This window comes from Gobius niger, assembly GCF_951799975.1.
Source record: "Gobius niger genome assembly, chromosome: 12".
Classification (NCBI taxonomy): domain Eukaryota; kingdom Metazoa; phylum Chordata; class Actinopteri; order Gobiiformes; family Gobiidae; genus Gobius; species Gobius niger.
Window position 1 is genome coordinate 17,470,430 of NC_136863.1, and position 19,014 is coordinate 17,489,443.

At 42.1% G+C, this 19,014-nt stretch overlaps 1 long non-coding RNA gene across 2 annotated transcripts; it reads right to left on the reverse strand.

The window, feature by feature from the left end:
- Nucleotides 1-267: 267 nt before the first annotated feature.
- LOC306971778 lies at nt 268-17,213 on the reverse strand. 2 transcript variants are annotated; one of them, XR_013793475.1, is made up of 5 exons: nt 17,137-17,213; nt 16,978-17,026; nt 12,354-12,482; nt 10,683-10,739; nt 268-900 (listed from the first exon to the last, which is right to left on the reverse strand). It is a non-coding gene; the product is annotated as an uncharacterized lncRNA (long non-coding RNA). The 2 variants fall into 2 exon arrangements; XR_013793476.1 differs by lacking the exon at nt 268-900 and having other exon boundaries at nt 10,495-10,739.
- Nucleotides 17,214-19,014: the final 1,801 nt, after the last annotated feature.

Sequence of the window (19,014 nt, forward strand, 5' to 3'; positions counted from 1 at the left end):
TCAAAACGACAAGGGCACCAATTAAAACACAAAAATAAACAATCTTTCAAGTAACACTTCAGCCAATATTACCATCCCCCACTTCATTAGGACAAGCTTACATGTGTTTGCACTCTAGTTTATCACAATAATCAAATCATCTTGTGCATAAGCATTCAGCAATGTTGAAAAGGTCTGGAAGAGAAAACAACAGAAGTGAGATTAGACGGTCAATAATAGAGTGTCATTAGTTTAAAGCATCACAGCAGCTGATATGTTTAGTATGATGCACTAAATTATCACCAATAGCTATACATACATATCAATCAAGGTGGGTATTGCAATGCGGTGAGCAGCAGCTGTCAGAACAGATGCTTTAATAACGTGAGTGCAGGAGGACACGGGTTTAATCTCACCACTATTGGTTCTCCTAAGCTCTACCAATAATAAGGGATCTCTGCAGGATAACCAGGAAAGGAGGGAAACATCCGAATCAGAAAGCACAACAAATAGACAGTAAACATGGGAAGTGTGGGAGATAACTTGGCATGAGGCAAGCAGAGAGAACCCATGATATGGGGAAAGGAAATGAAGGCAACGGATAAAACGGGGAAAATGGGACGTAATGGCGCAAATGGCTGTGAGTAAAACCAGGAGATAACTGTTTTCATGATATTCACGCCAGACATCACACTATTTGTGGATGCAGGTTGTGTTGTGAATGAGAAATATCTTGTAAATGAATGATAATGACTTGTTTAGCTCTTGCCCGCCTACAGAGCCTCTGCTCTCGTCCTATTTCCTGTTAATATCGCTGGCTCCGGCCCCGCTGACCTCTCCGCTGTTCTTCTATTTCTATTAATCTTTAATGGTCGATAAACAGTCCCGCACCACACGTGGCTTTCCCTCCCCGTTACGGGCCTGGAGCAGAACAGAAAGACACTTTTTTTAGTTTATCCCAAAGCACTTCCCAGATGGACAAGATGCCATTTTTGTTAAGTTAGAGGGATTTTTTAACCAAGAATTTTCAGAAAAATAAAAACATAATAATAAAGAGATATTGATGAAAATCTATATCGTTTATATCTTGCTTTTTCGATTTTAATGTTTTGAATGTTCATATCTCGATATCAATACGATAACGGTATATCTTTCAGCCCTAACATGAATACTGTCTGTTATCTTTCATCTACACATATAATCTCAACTCAGCCTTTGTCTGACCGTCAGAAAGAAGACTGCAGTTGAACTTTCAGAGGCATTTTCTTATTGTTTGGAACTTCAAGTATAAAGGGGAAAGCAAAGTCATTTGGTTAAATGTGTAAAAATATCATTGTGGCTTCCAACTGTTCAGGGTGAACTCCCCCTATGGCTCATAGTCACTCGTTTTCATATCGGAAGAAGCTTTCTACCACATTTGTTAAATAAAAGTAGCTCACAGGGGAAAAGGTTGAAGAATAATGTTATATGTGCTAAACATGTGATATTGACTATAAAGCCAAGTGAACTCAACTCAATTCAACTCAATCGGCCATTGAAAAGTGCTGTTGATCTTTGGCTGACCACTGACCTCAATCATGAGCTCTTGATATAGCTGGCCAAAATCAAGATATTCAAAGTGAAAAAGGGGTTCAAATACAGGCCAAAGATCTTGGTTTTGCTTTAATAATTGTTAGGACGTGGTAAATGTTAGAAAATATCTGTTCTTGACTGAGGCTATCAAATTAAATTGGATTCAATTAAATGTGATCTTGGATCGCGTTCCTCCAAATGACCATTAAATCATCTTGTGCAAACATGCCAAGATGATTAAGCTGAGCTATGGTTAAAACAAAGGACAACAGAAGTGTTGACAAATCCAGAAGAATTAGTGACTGTACATGTTGCATGCTCTCACAACTTGTGCTCTTCAGTACTTATACATACATATACATATACTACATATTTACTGACTCATATTTGAATTGACTTCCTTTGTAACAAGTGCTATAATCTACTGCTAATATCATTATGACTCGTTATAACCAGGCCTTGACATTACAGTAACACTAACACCAACAAGCCACACATTGTACATCTATTATAGGCCATGTTTGTGTTGTATCTTTAGTAGCCTCTACATATAACCATGAGTAGCATTTTGTTGTGTCAAATTCTTGTTTGTGGGCTCTCAGTCATACAGGAGTTTTCCAACGTAGGGAAGAGGTTTACCATTTTGCTTTGTCAAGGCTTTTGTTTTTCTCATTTCAGTGTTTGATAAAGCCATCTTGGACTTAAAAAAGGGCCTTCTGTATGATTTCACGTCTCCTTAATAGATTTTTTTTCTTTCATCTGTCCATCAAGTCAATCATGCCTCGCCAATGAATGCTGCTCCCTAAAGGCACATACGCACGCTAGCGAGCTTCTGGCTGATCTCAACAAACGTCTGTGACACTGTGACATTTTGACCGCAGATGAAATGACAGGCGAGTCATGTTTTACGGTCATGGAAAAAGAACTCTTAAACCCAAAAGGAACACATGCGTCTTTTATCATCTCAGTGCGAGATTCAATAAGTTGCTTTTCATATGGGCTCTCTCTTTGGGGGCCTTGTCTCTCAGCTTTTAGGTTCTGGTTGAGGCCGTGGCACTGCAGGACCCAATCAAGACTCGGGCCCAGAGGGAATTAAGTGACACAGTGCCTTTTCTTTACTCAGATTCTCATGCTCAGAGAAATGGGCATAATTACTTCACAGTTTAAAATATACTGCCAACGCTTATGTGTGTGTAAATGTAAAAGCATCTGTTGAGCTTCAGAGGGCCTGGCGCAGAACCAGTCTGTTTTCCTGACTCTAGAAGCGAGATAAATTGATGCAGTCCTCTATTTTCACATGCTGTTGGTAACTCGCTGCACAAAGTTTAATGTTTCTAGTCCAAAGCTGCACACATTTACCACAGGCTAAAGCCCACTTTCAAGAATTTCACATTGTGCACTACTACAACAGGAAATTCTTGAAAACACATTGACACATTTTTCTAAATTAGATACGGATAGACGGTGCACATTTTAGAATGTGCAGCAATTTCTATGCAGCTTTGTAGTAACAATATTCTATACTGTGCATCACTAATGCTGTGTAATGAATGTATGTTTGCATACGTTCAGTCTACAATTTTAAGACAAAAAATGTGTGCCAAGAGGATCAATGCAAATGATCAACTGATCACTGGTACTAAAGCAAATGTCCTAATCTTCTGTTTGACACAGAGTGTATAAGTATAATGCCCATTGTCCTTGAGACCTTGTAGCTGCTGCAGCTTTGGATGTAAATCTCTCTGTTCCAGCATTGCTGTGCATTGTGAGTTTCTGCTTTCTTTCACTGTACAATGCTCTCATCAATGGCGGCTGTCAGCGGCCACAATAGGCAGAGTGACAGCTGCCTCGGTCGGCTCGCAAGTTTAAGTTACTGGAGCCATTCATTCTCTATGTGGCATGGGCTGCCTGGGTTAGCGCTTACAAAGGAGGCCCAACAATGTGGCTGCATTGTGCGGGTCACTGCGCTGAGCAGAGTGACAGCGAACAGCCAGCTTCAGTTCATTAGAGCTGCAAGCCTTTGCCTCGCCCCTTCGACTCTGTCTCTCTCGCCCTGCGTCCGGTGTTGCTCGTCCCTTCACGGTGCGCGTACGTCGGACTCATTAAGGTCTATAGGAGCCAATGACTTCCATGTATTAGGCTAACAACAGAGAAGAACACGCAGCCTGGTTAAAGCTACGGCCCTCAGCGCACAGCCAGAATGACACATTAGAAATTAGCTCCATGTCCAACCTGTTTCTAATTTTCACATTAAAAATCATATTAAGAAATAATGGGCTCCCCACCGTTCACATAACTTAGTGGCTCCAGTTATCTCTGTCTTTATGGAGAACTTAGGTCACTGCATGTACTCAAGACTGGAGCAGGAGAAAGGCTCCGACAGGTTTTTAGAATATAATTCTGCCTGTCCTGGTCCTACAATTATGGACAGCCTGCTGAATAGTTCTGTCATTAGAGCAGGCTTAAATTATGTTCTTCACTTTCAGATGGAGGTCCTTTCACTCAGAGCTGAAGAGAGAAAGAACTGACAGAAGACAGTAGCGCACACAAAGAAGCTGGCGCGGTGTTCAAGGACAGCGCACTTCATTTCTTCTGTTGGAAATTTTCTATATTACACTAATGTTCAATTAGGATGTCAAGGCCGTTTGGTGAAATGTAATTCTTATACAGAAGTAGGACAAAAATCCTTTTATCATATTCCCTTATATCCCATGTGAATATAATTTTCATAGCATGTATAGTAAGCTAATGAAATCATTAGCTATTCATCTGCACTGATGAATTTCAATGGATTTCATGTTAATGACATGCGAATAGAGGGGCCCTCGAGTCTAGAGCAAGAGTTTATTCTACCCTGCCGCTTCATATAGACAAGGCTCTTCATGAGCTTCCACTGAAAACTGGCTTAGTGTTATGGGGGCACAAAATGACACCTAAATATGCAGCACTGGCCAGGCAGATATTGCTGCTCTCCAAAGGGAGCACAGTATTTGAAGCCTCACAAAACCCAGATTTATTGCTGGGATTTAATAGTTGAGCCACATGCGATTCTACAGGTGGTGTCGTTATTGTGGGCATTACAGTGTGTATCAAATTATTCGCTGCCCAGCCAGGCTTTGCGCTCATCTCCTGTAGAGCTCAAACATATAATCTATCATTTTCTCTTTTCTCCAAACAGGGTTTTGCCGAAGAGTATTCATTCTGAAACGCAAAATGAAGTGAAATAACAGCAAATAGGGTTTTAAGATTTGTCAGCACCACGGCTCATTTTCTCATCCTGCAAACATCTTTTCTTTAGCCTTAAGTGGATTTTCAAATGAACAATAGCCATAATTTTGTTGAGTCTCGTGGTGATTACGTCCAGACAACGTCCCAATCCCATCTGTACTCCCCATTCATTCAAACTTAAGTCGTTTGAAAGTAAAGACTGCATTCATATAGCTCTGTCACTGAACGCTGGAACATCCCTCTGCAGATGAGACACAAGGGCAAGAGGTTCCGCTGATTTTAGCCAAGCTCAGCAGCTATACAGTAAACTGCTATAACTGTGGCACAGGGACGGCTCACAAATGTACATTTCACATTTGGATAAATCATTTGGTATGAATGCATGATATAATAGTATCAAATCACACACTATTGATTTAGATTTTCAATTTCATTATTAATAACTGTATTAGGAAGAATCTTGTAGAAAACATTAACCTCGTAGAATCAGTCCCATTTACAATGTGCAGCTTCACACTGGTTCTGTCACCCTGAACATTTAATAAGAAAAATCAATAGGTTTCCCCCCATAGTGCAGTAAATTCAAGGCCTTTGGTCATTAAATAAGTGAAAATGTGTTTCCTCCTTGGCTGCTCTCATCCACAGTTCCTGCTCTCACCTCAGGCCCCACCTGCTTCTATCGATTTTGTGTTAGTGAATTTGGAGCCGGTGTGGGATAATGACCACCGAGCGGAAGTGAGCAGGGCCAGACACGGTGAGGCGACTTCCTGCTCGGCATGACGCTGGTCATTTTATCAACTGGGTCATTTGTCTAACGCTGCATGCCTCTTGCTCTCACATGGTGTGTTTTTTTTCTTCTTCTTCTTTTAGTTCTGTCTTTCAGGCTTCTCCCGCAGCCGTCAAGGGCTGTGCAAATAGCATGCAGGGACGCAGACAGAAAGATGACAGACCATCAAGGGTCGCTGTAGACTGATCATTAGCAGTGCCCTGTGGTTGACTTCAATTAGCCTGCAGAGGCTCGGCTCTGCAGTGAGAACATGCAGTCAGGTGGGACTGTCTCCTCACCTTCTACACTGCGGCTCGCTGTCTTTCACTTTGAATGTAGATTATTATAAATCATCACTTTACAAACACACAGAAAATATTGTTCATCATTTTGGATTATGCTTTATCCAAGTTCATTTAATAAGGGGCTACACAATATGAGAACATTTTATATCTATAAGGATTAGGAAAATCATAACCAAAACTGATCCTTTGCACATTCTTAAGTGACCATGACTTGTTAATATTGACAGCGTTAGTAATCTCAGTCAGATGGAAGAGTGCAATGATTTTGGGACATATTGAGACCTTTTGTGATCTGAACATATGGCGTCACTTGCAGCCCTAATTCAACGACTTCGTACCTTATACACAAAGAGACTTTTCGATCAAAAAATGACAAACATTCCTACAAGCAGCTTTTCACTCCTTTTGAGTTTGGTGAAGTCGCGTGCATTACTAATTGATCTGACAGACTCTCTCCACATATTTTGACAGCCATTCTTGTAAAATGTCACGGAGCATGCAGGCAGGTGATGAGAAGGCGGGGCGGGAGACTGTGGCAGGGGCAGAATCGGGTAAGGGCGAAAATTTAGGAAAAACAAAAAGCTAAAACAAGTCACTTATTGACGTGGCGCGGCAGAGAACAGCAGAGCGAGCAGATGATAATTGCTGTAATGTATGTGTGTATCTGTCAAAGGGAGGGGGAGCGGGAGGGAGGGAAGGGGACAATTATGTGGAAGCCCCCTCCTCTCTGTGGCTCTCTGTACCCCCTACGGTGGCCCTGATGGGACACAGCCTTTCATTTGCTCATTGCAGTAATTGGTGTATGTGAGGGGGAGGTACATGTGTTCGGCTCCCCCTCTGCGTCTGTCAGAGAATTAGAAAATGGATTTCTCTGAAGAGCCGTGTGCGTCTGCCGTCCCTCGTCCAACACCACACATTTATTATTCACTCACTGACAGAACACATTTCTCTGTCCTCTGGCCATCAGCATACATTAGGATTTGCAATTCCAAAGACAATTTATATCCGCGCTAATTTCCCAAAAGTGCATTTAAACAAATTAATGTTAAATTCACGTGTTGGGGAAATTTAATCACTTGTTGCTAGGGGTCAATTTGAGACAAGCTGGAAATAATGAAAGATAACATATATTTACAGTATTTCAATTGCTTTTACAAATTAATTAGCCCGTTAGCGGGGAACACAGCCGTTAATTCATCAGTGGCGTGTTGTTAATGCAGCTTTTTTTTTTTTTATCAGTTCACGCCACAGTTTCAAGGCCGTTTTGCTCCACACGTCTCTATAAGTACTGTCTAGCCCTCACTTGTACGCTCACAGCCACGAAAGCAAAGATAAGCCTTTGATAAGCAGCTGCGTCTTGTTATGTGCACAACTTTTATACATCACAATGCAAATAGTATGAAGCTCCAATAAAACACATTTAAAGCATTTACATGGGCGTGTTTTGACAATTGTAAAAGTATAACAGCTTTTGATTTTTGTTCAAACTTGAAAGGAACGTTCTGTGTTGAAATGGTTTTGGAGAATATTTCAGTAACTGTATTTGTAATTGTATTTGCGGGTTATTGTCTTATTGTAATTATGGCTATTTAAATTGCAATTCTCATTCAATTGCAATCAATCAAGCTCTTTAGAATCAACCCCGGATAACACCGTGTTGTCAGAAGCCCAACAGCTCGTTTGGTCTCAATTTTGACTTTAAAAAAAAAAAAAAAAAATCATGCCAAATCAATACCCCGATTGGCAGCTTTTCTCCAAAATGTGCTTCTATTAACGCTTTGGCAACCGCATCATCGGGTGTGTGGTCGGCACTGGCTGAAGAACAAGTTGTGAGAGCGGGGAAGAGAGAAAACAGCCAGAGCGCTGACCTCTCACTGGGAAGAGGGAGCATCCTCAGCACCAAGGCCCAGGATGAGGGCTCGCTGCGGGGGGCAAAAACCAGAGCATACCAGGAGGTGGAGGGGGAGGCGTTAGGATGGGCTTACGGGCAGGGGGGCGGGGGGGGGGAGTCTGGAGGGAAGCAGCAGGGAAAGTGAGCCATGCAGAGCCAAATGAAGGGGTTATAAATTACCACAAGGCAGTGACACTGAATACTGACTTGTCTTCTCCATATTTGTTCTATTCTGATTCTATTTACAGTCTACTGTGGGATACACTTTTGTGCTAAGGTTAGGCTCATCATAACCACGTTGTTATTGTGATGTAAAGTAATGAGCTACCCGACAATTTAGATATGTGAAAGGGATCTAAATCCTGCCGTGATTACTGCAACCTTAATCCTTCCCATATGTATTTATATATGTACATTGTAATTAAAAAAAAAACACTTGTTAAATGATTTGCAAGTATCTTTTGGTAACCTTTCTGCCCTGTGGTGGTGGAAAGATTGAGCCTAATGTAATTGTCTGGGTATTGAGAGCGACATATGCTTTTATAAGGGGATGCATGTTGGTAATTGCTTTGGAGAAGGAGTGGAGTGGAGGAGGGGCTGTGCAGAGAGGTGAGGAGGGGAGGTGCGAGGTGTGAGAGACAAACGGGGGAGTGACGGCGAGGGAGCGGAAGAAGCTGAAACGTGGCATATGGGCACGGAGAACACTGACGCGGAAAATAAAAATAAAGTTGATTTCATTTGCTAAACAAGAAATTCATAACGAAAGTTTCTAACCTTGAGCGTAAAGAGCACTCACTCTCGCATCTGCTTTCACAGTGTAACCTTATGAAATTACTTTCGGGTGGGGGCATCCGCTGGCAGGTGTAAATCTAACCGAGAAGTTCTGCTCTCTGTCTGCGTGCAGTAATTGGGTACACAGGAATAAACTGTAAACAGGTGGGACGCCGAGCGCACGGCACCCACTTGTCAATATGGATTCATGAGGATACTTGTCGACTGAACAGACGACTGAACGGGCCAGTGCGCTTCCTGTCAATATTAATTATGTCAGAATTATTATCAGAGACGGTGATGAGCAACACAAACTGGGGAGCAGAGATACCCACATGGGAGGAGGCGTTTAATGTCACATGTAGCGCCACGCAGCTAAAAACGTATGATGTAAATGTCAAGGGGAGACGGGGGTTTAAGGGCAGAATTTGTTGAAGGGGGGGGGGGTCGGGCTTATGTTTGTCCTTTTGGGTTTATTACACAGAGGACGTGGGGGATAGAGAAAAAAGTCAGCTGTCTGATTGGCTGAGGAGAGCGAGCTTTATTAGCAGCGGGGCTCCCGGTGAAGACGTGCAGCGGTTAAAGTGGGAGCCAGGGGCAGCAGATGAATAGGGGAACAGGTGCTGTGTGTGGGGGAGGGGGAGCAGCAGGAGCCAGGTACAGGGGTGAGGTTCAAGCTTTTTGAACTGTGTGTAATATGCTTCGCTCAAGGTTCTGTTTCTAAAGCTACTGCCCTTTTAATAAGACTGCTGTGAATATGGTTTACCTGTGGTTAAGCTTGAGGGCACTTTAATATCTAGGATCGACGGAAGAGAAGCCTGTGGCCATGTTCAATTCAAGCTTTCACTTCATATTTACCGCATACAGACATAGATTTTTTTTTATTCTTTTAGTTTGCCATGGTAACAACAAAATGATTTGTCTCCGTTGGGACTATAGCCTGCTAACCTCATAGTTTAGACCTCTACAAACACATTTGAAAATTATTCTTGTATTAGCTTGGCAATACATATTTCAGTCTCTAGCTTCAGTTCTCTCAAGTGTCACTGCTTCTGAACTTGGATTCTTAAACACAAATCTATTAGCAATTTTACTGCTTATCAGGAAAATTGTAATTGGATATGGTGCAATTCTTTTGGCCCGAACGAAATCTTTCAGTTCAGTCAATCATTCAAATGATTTAAAATGAATGTCTGCTCCTTTCAGAGTTCATGAAATTACAGTGCAAATGTCATGGTAGCTGTATGGTCACGCTTTCTCTCTCCGAGTCCTTTTCTTTGAATGTGAAAATATCGACACAGGAGGTCTTCTGTTGTAACCAAAACCTGTGACCCCTCAGTCCAAATGAAATGATGACCCACAAAATGACCTATTTTCACCAAAACGGTCCCACCTCCTGCTGCTCGCCCCGGGACGCGCCGGTCCAAGAGCACACATCAGTTCAGGCTGGGACATCAAGACAATGTTTTAGCTCTCCCGCTGCTCTGCACCGGTGGCGACAGGCACCTGTGTGTCGTCTGCAACAAAGGTTCTTAGCAACAGTGGTCTCCAGGATGCACACCTGTTTGATCTGCCGGGACCTTCTGTGATAAGTGGCCCCGTAACCATGGTGACCGGGACATGGGATGGATCCATGCAGCGCTTTTGAATGGCCTTGGATTGTGAACACACACACACACACACACACACAAACACACCATGTACAGTGCATGCGGCGAGCACTCTCCTGAAGTTGGGAGGGCTCGTGCGGAAGATGGACAAACGCCTCCTCAAACATGCACTCAATCGAGATCAGGGCTGCACGATATGAGAAACAATAGAGACTGAACTGTCTGCGATAGAGATATTCTTATATGTTAAACAAAAATGTACTCAAAATGAGACTTAGAAAACACAAAATCAGAAAGAAAACAAGGCTAAAATAGAAATAAATGAGTAAAATATTGACTAAGTTCCTATGTGTTTCTAGTATGTGTGTCCTCAGTGAATATGGCTTTTGCGATAAGGATGTATTGTGCAGCCCGAGATGGACTGATGGCGGGGACTGATGAAGAACATGCTCTGCACATGTAGGAACGTGCAAAAATGTGCTCAGCTCACACCAACTTAAACATCCCGAACGTGAGAAACAACAAAGAGGCAGATGGCCGACGCGCTGACAGTTACTCACTGTGCGCAGGTGGATGCGGAAGCGCTGCCTCGTGCCACACGCGAAGTCTGCTTCAACCTTGGAGAGTGCAAAAGAGGATTCATTATAACTCCAGACAAGAGACGCGATTCATGAGAAATGACGAATAGGACGGCATGCAAAAATCTGCGCGCACAAATGAGATAATTGTCAGCATTTGTACAGGCAGAAAAGCTTATTTTAAATGTGATCGAAGCGCCAACAATGCTGCGCGCTCTCCTGCAAGCTGTTCCAACATACTCCCGCCCCAATACGAGAGAATGTGAATATTAGCAATCAGCGCCTGGGAAAAGTGTGTTCGGCGCTGCTCTTTAGTCGCCTTGCGTGTGTCAGGTCGGCTCCATTGAAATGTAAATAGGCAATAATCTGCATGTTTGTATCAGAAGTGCATGTACATGGGGAGGGCATACGGGTTACATGTCTAGGCCAACCTCTATATACGCTGTATGAAGGAACATTCATATTCATAATGTGTGTACATTTCCTGTGACATTGTTTGAGTATCAGACTGTTTTCTTCATGGATTACTTGTCATCTTTAAACTAATATACTATATAGAGAGAGAATAAACAAGAGCCTTAACATACATCTATATAGAAAGCATGGTTATAAAGCAATTCTCTTGTGACCTTCCACGCTGCTTGTACTTGCATTCAGCATCTTTTTGTCCTCACTTGTTATGTGCAAGTAAACTTTCATTATTTCTTTAATCACGTCTATCAGAGAGCAGAGGAACGAAAGGCTGTATCTAAGTGATTGGTTTATTTCACACTTTTACAAAGCAGTAAGTAATGCATTAACAAGTACAGTTTTCCAGTTTCATACAAGTCCTACATTGCAGTACGTGTATGTGCTGTACAAAGTATCCAATATACAAAAAATGTTTTTCAATTTTGTTTCTTTTTCCCCCAGAAAAACAGCTCAAAAAGGTGTGGAAGAAAAACTCGCTCACCCCTTGCGCTCCTTGCATGTAACAATCATGACTCACAAGGAAAATGAGCAGCCATCGTTTTTATTCTTTTCATTGACATCTACGCTTTCTTCTGACTCATTTTCTGAGAGCCTCATGCAGGCAACGGTAACTCCTTGACCTGCTCCTCTGAGGAAAGGTCCACATGTGGATCAAATGTCAAAGCAGATCATCCAGCAGTTTAGGAGCCGGGCGGCAGAAGCCTGAACAAATGTCACACGCCCATTCTCGGATCCAGCAAATGCCCTACCAAAAAATGCCATGCTTTTTTTTGGTTATTATGGTGCGTATTAGTCACTGAGAGGTATTTGCACCATATGTAAGATTTTTTTCATCTTCACATTTGCATAGAACATAATTATTTTAGCAAGAGGTTCATTAGCACAACCCATTACCAGTGGAAAACCTGTGTCTAACATATAAAACTTTGTCCTTAATTAATTAGATTAGCAGACCGAAATATTATTAGCAAGTGGGGGTAGGGGTCATGAAGAAGAAGGCTTTCTTTCTTGTGCTGTGTCGAAAGCTGGAGAACGAAGTGTATTGATGTTGTGTTAAAAGAGATAGAGAAAAGAATCGTCTGCAAACAAACAATCTGCGTTTTGTCAATATCAGCTATTCAGTTTTTGAGTTAAAACACAGCCAGAACGCTTGTGAAAGAAAAAAAAGCATAAATGCCTGACCTTGTTTTTACTGCGTCGGTGAATCTGGTCGACAGCAGCCTGTTGCTTTGGGACTCTCTCTCAGATTTGTCTTCTCTGCTCCATCCTCAAGTGAACCCCCTCCACTGCCTCCTCTCAAGCTTTCTTCAGCTGATGAAAAGACCACATCAAACAATGGATTTAGCCTGAACTGAAATGAGTATGAGAAGAGAGAAGATAGAAAAGTGAGGTAGCGGCAAACGAAAATGAAAGCAGAGAAAATCTGGCAGAAATCGTTGGTAGTGAATGATTGATGCGAAGATTTAAATGCACTATTATACTGCACAGGGGAACACTTCCACTTTTAATCTTACAACATTTCTACCATTTGTCATTTTCCTCCATTTCCCTTGGCATCAATCATGACTGATGAAGGGCTGAATTTTCAGAAATGCATGATGCAGTGTCCAATCAGAGAGAGTTCAAAACAAGCCATGCTTGAGGAATAGCGCCACACAGAGGAACAGGAACACTTTACCTGCACATTATTGCACACACAAAGATGTTTGTATTTTAGAAGCTTAACGTATCAATAACATCTATGCTGTAAATTAGCGCTTGTGCATTGCATCTGGTTTGTCCAATGTATATGTGATGTGTCTGTAATAAACAAATAAAATGAAGCAGATGCTACAAAACTCTTGAGAGAATTATACTGTGTTTAATTATCACTGTGATGTGTTAAAGGTACATTACTAATGTAAGCAAAATAAACTGTCCTTGGGCCATACGTATAGCCCTCTCTCCCTTTGGTATTTCACAGCTCAACATCTGCCCCTACTTTCTATAAATACTTTGTTTACGTTTGCATTTTTCCAGGCTAGGATCAGATCTGAGATTATGACGACAAAAAACATGTATTTTTAGACATTTGATCTTTTCCACAACAGACGTTCTCTGAAGTCAGAAGTCTGTCTGTCTGGTAAGATGATTTAGGACGGTGAGTAGAGGATGGTGCAGGACAGGATGGGGGGGGGTCACTAAAGGCAGACAGGTTGCCACAGGAGGTTAAGGAGCTCTGGGACGGGGTGCAGGTGAAGAGAGGGGTGGGACGCGGAGCTCTGATGTGACTGCAGTTCAAACAAGGAGGACAGCTGCCACTAACATCTCCTGTTTGTCCTGACACACACACACACCCCTCCACCTTTGAGAACGCACACACACTTATTATGTTGCTCAGATGTCAGTGGGGCAGCATCCCGCTTTATGGCACCCTGTTATCGGCCTTTCTTGTGATAAGGCCTGTCCGCACTGATTGAGGCCTGCGCGCTGTAAAGTATGACAGCTCAATCATACATCAAATCAAGATGGCCCTTGTCATGATGGAATACCTGTGTTTTGTCGCTGCTGTCGCTCTGCCTCACACATTTCAGCCTCAGATGAACCAAGTCATCATCATCAACATATCATTAGCAAAAAACAGCTCAGAACAAACAAGCCCTGCTCTCACCACTGACAAAGGGCTGGCTGTATTTGCTCTCAAGTAAAAGGTGGCAAATGAAAGTCATCAGTATTACAAGTAAGCAGCCAACAATGCTGTGAATTAGAAGGTAATTGTCTGTTCAGCCATAATAACAGTGTATGTATACATGCGTCTAAGTACTTTGTGTAATCTGGTGTAGCCGTATACATCTATTTACAATGTTTGGGTAGATATTTTTCAGTTCAGTCTGAGCTGCTTCACGACACAACATAAAAAAAAAACCTGTAATGGGCTTCAGTTTATCTAAAACGCACCAATCTCGCTTTTGTGCTGCTTGTTTTATGTATTTTTCTCTAACGTCGGTGTGAAGCTACACATAAAACCCTGCTGTTCTTTGACAATCTGCTAAAGCTGATAATGACTCTTTGCAAAAAAAAAAAAAAAAGGGATTTATTCTGCATTCACGACACACCTCTGCATTCTTCAGTCACTACAGCGTCTTTTGTCATCTCACATGCAATTGCTGTATCATCATAAATGCACTCACTCCCCCCCCCAATCTGTCAGTCCTGTAAGAGCCTCCAGACTTACTCCCCTCCACAGCAGTTGCACATTATTGAGTGGTAACTAGGCAGCATCTAATTGCAATAATTGGAAGAACGCACCGCGCGGCCTGTTTGAACACCTGTTAGCACTGAATTTCTCTCGTGGCTACAGATTGTCTGCGCGCCGTGCCACACACCATTTGGTCCGTCTACATGTGGGTGTACACGCGTAATGTATGTATCTTGTGCCGCCACCAAAGCTGCCTCATGCTGGGGTAAGACGAGAGAGGAGGGGGGAGGGGGGGGGGGGGGGTTATGTAAATAGGACATCCTGGCTGCGCTCCAGGTCCGATCTTGACACCTCAGACCGAGCCAGAAGGAGGCTGCCTGTCACTGACACATCCCCGGAGCTGCTTTCACCCACAATCTTTTGGGACCGGGACAAAAATGAATAATATGCATGGTACATTTTGGCCCTCGCACCTCGCACGCTGTCATTAGCCTATACTGGTCGGCACTGAGCCAATTTCAATAGTTTAAACACGATCCTGAAAAAATAAACAAACAATATTGACATAAATATAGATGCAAGTATAGTTACGCAAAATTAAACATGTCGATTTTCTAAGCTGATAAAAAAGGGGCACTGTGTTGTAAGGCGTAATAACACCCACTCCGCAGTAAAGTGCTCCTAAGGTGTTATTACGCCTTACAATATAGTGCCCCCTTTTTATCAGCTTAGAAAATCGACATGTTTAAATTTGTATAACTATACTTGCATCATGTAACTTTTCACGTAACTGCATTTAAAGGTACACTGCGTAACATTTGGACTATACTGTTGCCTGCATATCAAAACATGCCCTTAATGAGCAGCTCAACACAGGAATTGCTATAACTGCAGTGGTTAATAAACAAATGGATTTGGATGAGAAACCTGTTTAAATGTTAAATTCTGCTGCCTTTAGTCACATCTCCATGGAGACGAGCTGGAGACGTACCCACTCCCGGTAACGTTTACAGTCACATCTTAGGAGGGGTGAGGCTCTTAAATGTTTGTTTGTACATTTATGAGGTATTTTTCAACGATGAAAATATCTATCATAAAATAGATGCTTGTGTTTCAGTTTTATTTATTGGGTAAAATTCGACACGTTGCGGCTTTAAATAGGGAAAACGTGGAACAGCTTGGTCGCTTCTAACTTCACCCCCTGTTTGGAGCAAGGGCTGCAACTAACGATTATTTTGGTAATCGATTAATCTACCAATTATTTTTTACGATTAATCGATTAATCGTTTGGCTGTGAAAGGTGCATGGAAATTGTATTTTTTCAACTTTCTTATCACATAACGCTAAAGTGGCGCCGCTTGAGGACATGTTCATGGAGTAAACTTAAAGTAAACGTTTGTAGGGGGCTCTTTGTGCTAATTCTGCTTTGTGATTGGACGAGACAAAGACAGATATTCATGAAATTTACAATGTACAAAACACTGCAGACCCTAACGTTAAAAACAAAGTAGGTTTTCATCCAAAATACACAATTTTCATGTCTTTTTTTGCTCTTTTTTTAGTCTGTTTGCGAGAAAACGATTAATCGATTACTGAAATAGTTGACAACTATTTTAGTAATCGATTAATTGTCGATTAATCGATTAGTTGTTTCAGCCCTGTTTGGAGCTATGGGAATATACTGGGAGAGCCTAAATGCTCACAACATCCGCGTGACTGAGCGCACGCACAAGGACCAGACAGCTACGCATCAACTCGTCTAAGCTCAGGCAAGAACATATCTCAGTGTGGGAAAAACGGCGGCCTATTCCCTTTAAAGGCTCGCGCGTATTCAACACACGGCCTGTTTGAAATGCTCCATTCTGCTGGGTTTGTTCACACATGCGTGGTTTGTACTCCCGTGCGCGCACACTCATCCACAGCACCGCAGCAGTAATAGAAAGATAATTAATTTCTGGGGATAACTCTGGAAAGTGTTTCTCGATAGCCCTCAAGCTGCAACGGGACTGCACTTCATTTCCACACAGCTGTCATCCCCTCACCCCGTGCAACACTAACGAACACTGGGTGCTGCTTCGGCTTTCACAGGACGCCGGTTGCATCGACCCTAAAGGAGGTTTTCGACATTGAACTGTTTTCATATGTGACTCCCGGAAAGCCCCATCACTCCGCCGCTAATCCACGGGGGGGGACAGTCCTGGTCGCTGTCAATAAAGAACTTTCCCTTCACCATTGTAGTTAGCCTGCATTATTGATTGGGTTCAGCAAAGTGACTGATCAATAAAGCGGCGGAATGAATTGCAATCAAATAGAAATCGCAATTGCAACATAATCAAAGCTGCAGTTACTCTATAGTAGGCTAATTTAATTGAACCCCCAAATGCATGTGATTCTTGTGCAAGTTTATCACTTTCCCATTTTTGTTCCTCTCTCTAATAAACTTGTGGGGAAATGCGCCAAGCGAACAGTGTTGGTTTTAAAACATACAAATCTTAAAAATGAGGCTTTAAAAAACATACAGACCTAGTGATTTGTGGGAAAAGACTGTCACTAAACGAACCACTTTAGAGAATAATTTGTGAAATGATGTTCTTTAAGACAGTGACATTTCATAAAGAATGCACATACCTTTATGACGCGCGGAGTTGTGTTGTGTCATGGAGGCACGCGTTGCAGCCTGGAAGAGTAACACAGAATAAGCGTTAGCAAAGCAAAATAAAACTGCAAATCGCTTTCTTTCCTGCACTCTCCAAGTGTGACAGCGCCGGAGCGTCTGCTTCTCTTTACCTTCTGCTGCTCCCTGACGCTGCGCTGTCGCGGATGTTGGAGCAGCCTCCGAGCCGCCGCGTGCTCCTTTAAATAAGCCTCCCCCTGGTCCAATAGGAGGGTCTCCCGGGCTGGTGGGACCTGACGTCACCCCCGGCCCGACCCCCCACTCCTCGTTTGTCAAGTAGGCTGCCGCGCGACAAATTCATCAGTGAGCTATTAATGCCTACATGGAAGAAAGAACCGGGTGAAAGCAACAGATTGTTCTTTCAAGAGGGGAGAAGGTGGACTATGCTGCAGTAGGTTCTGTCACTGTGCGTGTGTGCTTATTTTTTTTGTGCTCACAAATCTGGAAAACATGTGCGCGTGAAAGCTCTGACAGCAGCTCATGTGAGATTCAGTAAAATATGATTTTTTTTTTTTTATCTTATACATGTTGCCCCCAAAATTGCTTTTACTTCATGGCTTCCTGTTCTTTCCTCGACATTTTAAAAGCAATATCTCTCCACTAAGTATATTCATTCAAACATGTGTGCAAAAATATATACACTGTGACTGAATAATTACAGTAATGATATTAATAGATTCATTTCTTTGACATTTCTATAGGAAAAATGGGATGTAGCCAAGACCAAACACTTAATATGTGCATATAATTGACAGTGCATTTGTTTCACGGTGCTATACATTTGAAGATCTTGGGCATGCTTTTTGAAGACATGCATGTGAGAGGATCTATTGACGAAGGTGAGGGTGTTTGAGTGTGCCTGCATAATGCTGTGATCCCCGTCCCTTAACTGTGACCTGCTCTCCCTCCACAGCAGCCCGAGCCAACGGAGGCTTCAAAACGGGGGCTGGATTTCATATGAGTTGCTGCTGTGGATGACAGCTACACATAATCTGTCAGTGTGTGTCGAGTGACGGCGCAAACGCCAGAAAAGAGGTATTTTCACACACAAATGAGCAATTTGTAAAGCCATTGTGTGCTGTGTGCATCATTGTACTTTCTAATTTCCCAGACTCAGAAAGCATTGTGGCAAATGCTATTGTGTTGTCAAGTACTTGTTTTTTTTTTGTTTTTTTTTATTGTTGTTCTCTGGGTTTTGTGTTTTTTCAATGCAGCTTTAAAAATGTGTCTTCATGCACACAGATCAAACCCTAACAAATGTTTTACAGTAACCTAGATTTTTTTTTATATGTGCTTCAATTCAGAGAGGACAGAGAAATTTGACCAAAAAAAAGTGCAATTAAGGATCTTCTTATACAGTGAGTACAGCTCTCCCTTTTCCGAACTTTTCTTTTTATCCAGTTTTTGGACTTTCACCTAAAAGCCAATAAATTGTCGATGTTCCCAAGATTTTTTTTGTTTTTTACTATTGCACCAATTAAACGTTTTTCTGTATTTTTGTCTAATAATTTTAAATTAAAGGCCCAGTTTCTGTGTGATCGTCCCTTAAAGCATCAACAGATGCTAAGTTTACAATGTTTAGAAGTTACAACAAAATGCCTGCCCTGATTTTTTGAGCCTTAAACACCCAAAAACAGATCTAAATTGTTATAAATTCACTGTAGCATATGAAGCACATAATATAGAACATAAATGCACCACTTTCATATGAAAACAGTAAAGAATAAAGAAGAAATAATAACTTGCATTACACTTTTCACCCTCAGTGTCTCACCTGAAAAAAACAACAGACTAAGACGCGCCATCAATGCGAAAGTGGCTGGAGATAGAAAACTTTCATGGGGACAACAGCGGTTCAATCAGTTTGGCAGACTGCTGTGTTTGCATGATTTTCAATATAACAAGAAATTGCCCTGAGAGTCTCAAGTAGGTCCAAGCATTTCAACTAAAGACTTTCAAATCCGTAATCCTGATTTAACGGAGAACCCTGC